Source organism: Pseudorca crassidens, chromosome 16, assembly GCF_039906515.1.
Source record: "Pseudorca crassidens isolate mPseCra1 chromosome 16, mPseCra1.hap1, whole genome shotgun sequence".
NCBI classification, from domain to species: Eukaryota; Metazoa; Chordata; class Mammalia; order Artiodactyla; family Delphinidae; genus Pseudorca; species Pseudorca crassidens.
Genome location: NC_090311.1, coordinates 22558030 through 22565507, shown reverse-complemented (window position 1 = coordinate 22565507; position 7478 = coordinate 22558030).

The following is a 7478-nucleotide window of genomic DNA, read 5'->3' as shown; positions in this document are numbered from 1 at the left end:
TTCTGGGTCCTGGCCTGAGGAAGAAACTATCATTCTGAAGAAAATGTATTAAGAATTAGCAATACCCAAGTTACAACCACATTTTGGAACAAAAACAGCGTGTAAATTGGGTCCTGAATCCTTCCGCACTCGAAGGCACCGGTTATGCATCTTCCGGCTACACTGATCCTGACAGAATGATTTTCCCAAACACAGCTGACTCTGGATGGTGCGGGCCTCCTTGGTGCCTCAGCTCCAGGACAAACATGATGGAAAATGATTGACACATAAGAGAGAAAATACACTTTGTTCCTTTCCCTAATTACCACAGCTTTGACTGTATTTCTGTTGATTATACCCATTCAGAAGTAATCATGTTAGTATCACTGTAACACAGATACATCCCTGTTTTCATTTTACTGAATCCACTTGGACTTCATCCAAAATACTTTCTATTCTTGATCACTTCATTAAAACCACAAAAGAGCATGTTCAGGGCTTAAATCCTCTGCCCTTAAAGTTTGTGCATGAATATGATGGCCCCATAGACTGCCCAGAGCCCTTACCCTTACCCTTACAGAGAAGCAAATCAGTGGAATAGAGTTTTTCCTTTCTAAACATGGTTTTTCCTTTTCCACATGGTGTTCGTTACTCTGTGGGTGTGTGGCTGTTCTTGAGTTTACCATGTGATGGTGGTTAAATAATAACTGACGACTTATCAAGGTTCAAATACCTGTCATTTAAATCACACTATAGATACAAAGATATAAAATGCCCCAAACTCTAGAACTACAGTTATGTTCTACATACATATATATATATATAAGTGGAATATTACTCAGCTACTAAAAAGAATGAAATAGTGCCATTTGCAGCAACATGGATGACCTAGAGATTATCATACTAGGTGAAGTAAGTTATAGAAAGACAAATATCATGTAATATCACTTATATGTGGAACCTAAAAAAAAAAAAAAGGATACAAATGAACTTATTTGTAAAACAGACTCACAGACGTAGAAAACAAACCTATGGTTACCAAAGGAGAAAGCTTGCCAGGGAGGGATAAATTAGGAATTGGGGAGTAACATATACACACTACTACATATAAAATGCATAAATAACAAGTACCTACTGTATAGCACAGGGAATTATACTCAATATTTTGTAATAAGCTATACAGGAAAAGAATCTGAAAAAGAATATATATATTTGCTGTACACCTGAAACTAACACAATGTTGTAAATCAACTATATTTCAATTAAAAAGAAAAGAACAGTTCCCGAATAATGACTGGTGGAAGTTGGTGTAGAAATAGTCTGATTTCCCCACCTCTAGGTGGGATAACTCTGAGGCCATGGTCTTCACTGTTTCCAGAGCTCCCCAGAAGGAGAAAACTCAATCTTGGAAAACAATTAATTATATGTCCTTTACTCACTTCCTTCCCTTTTCCTTCTCACTTCCCTCATTTACCTGCTAAACTAATTGCTCACTAATCTTTGTTTCAGGCTCTGCCTCTGTGAGACTACAGAATAAGATAGATCCTTTGAACCAGCTCCATTGGTGGAGTTTAAGGATACCAAATAAAATCTCCTCCATTTCTGCTTCTCCTCTCAATGGGTTTCTTATTTCTATGTGGAATTTCATATCTTGCAGCATCCTGTAAATAAAGATTAAATGAATTCCACCCTATAAAAAAAAAAAAAAAAAGGACTTCCCTCGTGGTACAGGGCTTAAGAATCCGCCTACCAAGGCAGGGGGCACAGGTTCAAGCCCTGGTCTGGGAAGATCCCCCATGCGGCAGAGCAACTAAGCCCGTGCGCCACAACTACTGAGCCTGCGCTCTAGAGCCTGCGAGCCACAACTACTGGGCCCATGTGCCACAACTACTGAAGCCCGCGTACCTACAGCCCATGCTCTGCAACGAGAGAGGCCACTGCAGTGAGAAGCCTGCGCACCACAACAAAGCATAGCTCCCACTTGCTGCAACAATAGAAAGCCTGTGCGCAGCAACGAAGACCCAACGCTGCCAAAAATAAATAAATAAATAAATTTATTTAAAAAAAAGTTCTGAAAGCAATTGTTGTTATAAGAGAAACAATCATATAGAGGCCATAAATATTTTTATTGCTGATAAATCTGATCACCATCTGTGGGCAAGTGCCCCCTCTGGAATTTTTTAAAACCTGCTTTTTTCCTATTCACATAAAGAAAACATATCTGTGCTAGAAAAATAGGAGATGAAGAAATCTCACCTATATTCACTTTCAGACAGATTTGACTATAGGTATTTTAGCTTATATCACTACCTACCTATTTAGCTGAGGTCTTTTCAGCCATCTCAAACTTCACAATATATTTTTCCCTTTGACTTCTTGTGTTTCACACTTTTCAATGTGCCATATATTAACCAAGCATTCATATAACGGCTCTGAAGAGTACAGAAGAATATTAGGTAAGATATGGCATTTCAGTACAGTCAACTAGACATGATATAGAAACTCATAAACTGGCATTAAAATGGCATAAAGGATGTTATTAATTAACACATTTCATAGACAGGCATCTATAAAGACCAGGGTGCTTAAGAAAGACTTCATGGAGGAGATGAAATTGTTTCCCTTATTGACTGAATTAATAAAATTTTAGAAAATATCTTTAGAAAATAAAGAGTAAAATTAAAAACCACTGGAACAGTCTTCTCAGAGAAAGAAAACTTGGACTTGCTAAAAGATAAGAAAGGGCAATGGTTTGAATACATAAGAACCAACTATGAAAGCATTTGTGAATGTTTATTGAGCCTCTACTGTGGAGGCACTGGTGAAGTTTATGTAAGGTGGCTAAAAGCTAATTTTCTCTGCCTTCAAAAATCTTACGTCTCTATGGGAGAGAAAGACGCCTAAGGAAATAGTAATGCCAATGATAATTATGTGACAATGGGCTTCCTTGGTGGTGCAATGGTTAAGAATCCGCCTGCCAACGCAGGGGACATGGGTTCGAGCCCTGGTCTGTGACGATCTCACATGCCGCGGAGCACCTAAGCCCTTGCACCACAACTACTGAGCCTGCGCTCTAGAGCCCACGAGCCACAGCTACCAAGCCTGCCTGCCACAACTACTGAAGCCCGCATGCCTAGAACACGTGCTCTGCAACAAGAGAAGCCACCGCAGTGAGAAGCCCGCGTACTGCAACGAAGAGTAGCCCCCGCTCGCCGCAACTAGAGAAAGCCCACGTGCAGCAATGAAGACCCAATGCAGCCAAAATTAAATAAATTTATATAAAAAAATTATGTGACAGTGTAAGAAAGGCTATGGTCAAAACATCTTTGAGTGCTATGAAAATGCCAGGAGGTGAGGGACTTGCTCTGCCCAAGGAATGAAAGGGGCTTTCTTCACAAAGGAGGTCAAGGAAAGCCACTAGTTAAAACATTTCAAAAGCTGGTAGCATTACTTCTTTGTGTGGGTTTGGCGTCCATTCATCCACAGACCAATACCCGCACCCTGATTTTCTAATAGAAAACCATCCTTCTTGTACTTTCATCCCAAGTTTGACAACGACCTGTGCCTGGTCAATTAGACACACTCCATGTCATTCAGTTGGAGTAACTGATTCAGTTATGGGCCTGACATCTTTTGATGAAATGAAGGTGTGGGAATTACTGGCAATGCTCAGCTGATAAGATAAAATCCTGGGGCTGGCTGCATGCATCCTGGCAGAGTGGGAGCCTGCCTAAGAAAACAGGATAAGAGGAGGACAGAACTGATACGTGGAGAGAAATAGACTAACCTCAATGATTCCTTGAGGTCTTGAATGTAGCTGTGAATAAAGAAAACCCCAATCCTGGGCTTTTCAGTGACATGATTTTGAAAAGGAAAGGTGTGCAAGAAATTCCCTTTTGTTTAAGCCCCTTTGAGTTGGGTTGCATTCAATTAAGAGTAGGAAATGCTTTGTTATAAGGAATTGACGTTTGTGTTATTCTCGATGAGATAACATTAGCCCCAAGTGAACAAAGAAAGACGTTTTCTAAGAGAGAACCTATATTTTTAACAGACTGTGATCAGCAACACCTGGCACGTGGCAGTATATTCTGCTTTTATAGCACACCTACAAAGGACAAGACCCTTTTCATTTCTAATTCTGTGAGTCATCATCGCTAAGCTGATATTGTTTATGCTGATAAAAACACTCTTAGGGACCCTGTATGCTTCATTTGTTTCAGGCACAGGATTTGTTTTTGCGCCTGTAATTTCCCTTATTTTCATTAACACGCCAGCAGTGTTAGAGATGGATTGGTGTGATACCATTTATTGGTACCTTCTGAAATGAAAGCTGCCACCTAATAATTACTGGTGAGAAGGTGCCTGCTTGTGGAATTGCTAGTTGCAGCAAAATAGAGATGGGTTTTACTTAATCTCCCTCTTCAGGAGGCTGTTAGTTTCATCACAGAAGGTGGAAGCTACTTTTTTTTTTTTTTTAAGGGGACAGGATAAATATATAACTAAGAAAGGATCTGCATGTTTTACGTGATAGTAGAACTGAAAATTGTTACTGAACCAGAAACCTACCAAGTACTAATAATACTGGTTAAAAAAAAAAATGAGTGAAGATAATAGAAAGTATTTATTACTATCAAACAGAAAGGGTTGTTTTTGTTTTTGTTTTTTGCGGTACGCAGGCCTCTCCCGTTGCGGAGCACAGGCTCCGGACGCGCAGGCCCAGCGGCCATGGCTCACGGGCCCAGCTGCTCCGTGGAATGTGGGATCTTCCCGGACAGGGACACGAAGCCATGGTCCCTGCATCGGCAGGCGGACTCCCAACCACTGCGCCACCAGGGAAGCCCTAGAAAGGTTTTTTACCCTGATAATAAATCCTGCTTGGGAAGCGTAAAAGTGCCTTAAGCTACCAACACCATCTGGTTAGTTCAATTAAACAATTGGTTATTTTAAGAGTAACTAGATCAACAGCTGCTATTAAAGGCACACTGGTATAAACTGGTTGTAGTAGGTTGTGGGGAGAAAGATTCTGACATTATTCACTTGAAGGATGATTTTTCAAGAGGGCTAGAGAATGAAGCCCAATTGAGTATAACTGTATAAAAAACTGATTATACCAGCACCAGCTTCATTATCATAATCCGGGAATGTGCTCACTGTAAACAGGGCTACAAAATAAATTAGAGGTCAAAAACGCTAAGTAACAATACCCATTGGATTTATTCCCACTGATTACTAACTAGTTGTGTAAAACTGGTTGCATAGGAATTCATGAGTTCAACTGCTTCTTTTGTGTGTGTTTGCTTTGTTTTGGTCTCTTTTTTGGAAGGGAAGCGTTGTGGCATTGCAGCCACAGACAATGGAGAATTTAGTCACGCCAAAAATAAAGGTCATGATAAGGAGCACAATTTTACAATTAATATAACCATAATCTATTGTCAATAACCATTACAATTGCTAGGCTACTTGTGGCTGTACGACAAAGCTTAACCAAAAAAAAATGCAGCTTTCCAAACAACAACAACAAAAACACATTTTTCAATGAAACAGGAAAGGAAAATGCAGAGGGTTGACCCTTACAGGTATTTTGAGAAGGGAGCAAAGCCTGTGCTTTGCTGCAATGAATTAGGCCTCATGCACAATCAAGTGTATCCTTTATCATCTGCCTTTTCCTGACCAAATCTTGAGCCAACAGTAAAGGAAGAGGTAGTAGTTATTCTCTGCTCATCATTGTCAGAGTTGTCCTATTTATGGAATTACAGAGTTCCTATTTGGTTTTGGTTTTGATTAATTCCCACATTTCCAACTGCCTGCAAGACAGCTCTGCTCTGAATACCTCCAACAGAGCATGGTCAGATTGAATCCACCACACATCAAGCACAATTTCACCACAAATCATCTCCTCCATGAGACCTCCCTAGTGTTCCTCATGACCCCCCTATTTAGGAAACATGAATCTAGACTTTCTTATTCCTTCCCATTCAATCAACCTCTGTTTCTTAACAGTGAAGTAGACTCACCAAAACTGCTGAATCTGTATTCTCCTTTACACTTCTGCTCCCACCACGATAATTAAGATTCTCAGAATTTCATAGCTAGAAAGCTTAAGTGAGCTGATTTCCTCTCTCTTTTTCCAATCCATTGAACGTTCCACTGCTGCACTTTTGGGCACATGTGTACTGCCCTTGCTCAAAGCCTCCTGTGGCTCCATTTGCAAAGGTATTAGGTCTAGAATAAATAATCTGGGGAAAGGCTGGTTAGTGCACCAGTATGACATTGACAGGCTTCTCACCACCTTCTTTGCCTTCTGTCCAAGTTTTGACATCGTTTTCTTAAAATCAGTAAAGAATGTTTAAGATGCATGTACATCTATAATTCCCTTCTAGAGCTATGTTAAACTAGACACATCGAAAATAAACAAACAAATAAATAAATAAATAAGAAAAAGGCTGGATAATCCTTCCATATTATTTATGGGACAATAATAATTCCTACCAATTACAGTACTTACTCTTTGCCAGATAACACTCCAAGAGCTTTACTTATATTAACTCATTTAATCATTACAGCTCTATGTAATGAGTGTAATAAAGGAACAATAACGCAGTTCCCTCCCTCCATTGTGAGATTAATCTCTCTAAATCAAAGCCCAAAGTATAGCTCTCACCTCTGAAAACCTTAACTATCTCTCTATTGATTTACATTAAGTTCCACTACCTAACCTGGGAATGATAGCCCTGCATGTTCTGAATCTAATCTAACTTTCCTACCTTAGAAACTTCTACTCCATTAGTACAATTCCAGCCATAGGCCTCCACCCCTAAACACACCCCACGCTTTCCCACTTCCACACCTTTTTTTTTTTTTGCCCACACTCTTCCTTCTGCTCTCCCAGATCTGCAAAAAGAAATTACACCCAGCCTTCAGCTACCAGGATTTGCTACCAGTCGCTTTTCTGAAGAGTTTAATTAACCCAGCTACATGTGGTCTCTCCATCCTCAGTACCTAACATGCTGCTGCAAATCTTTTAACAGGTACTACTCTACAACACTCCCTCTTGAAATGTAGCAACTTATGAATATATTTTTTTCTCCATTGTGGTGAAAATTCACTGACGACACGTCTGTGCCATTTTCATCTTTCTTTTTCCGAGGGGAATAAGTTGATGAATATAAAATGATTAGAACAGTGCCTGCTATATGGTAAATACTCAATAAATGTGAGGTATTATTAGCTAGGAAAACTATTGAATTTTCATGAGAAATCCAGCAGCGCCATAGTGCCTTGAGTTAAGTATTGCTATTCCTATTTTCTAAGTGAAGAAGCTGCAGCTCAACAGGCTAAATGACATTCCCATATTTTTATAGAGCAAGTAGTGGTGGTGCGAGCAAGGTTGGGAACCCAGATTTTTTTACTCTAAAGCTAATGCTCACTTTATTTCGCTGTCAGTCAACACTCAGTTCTTGGTGCTCATTTATTAAATTAATTACTGGATTCTGAGGCTA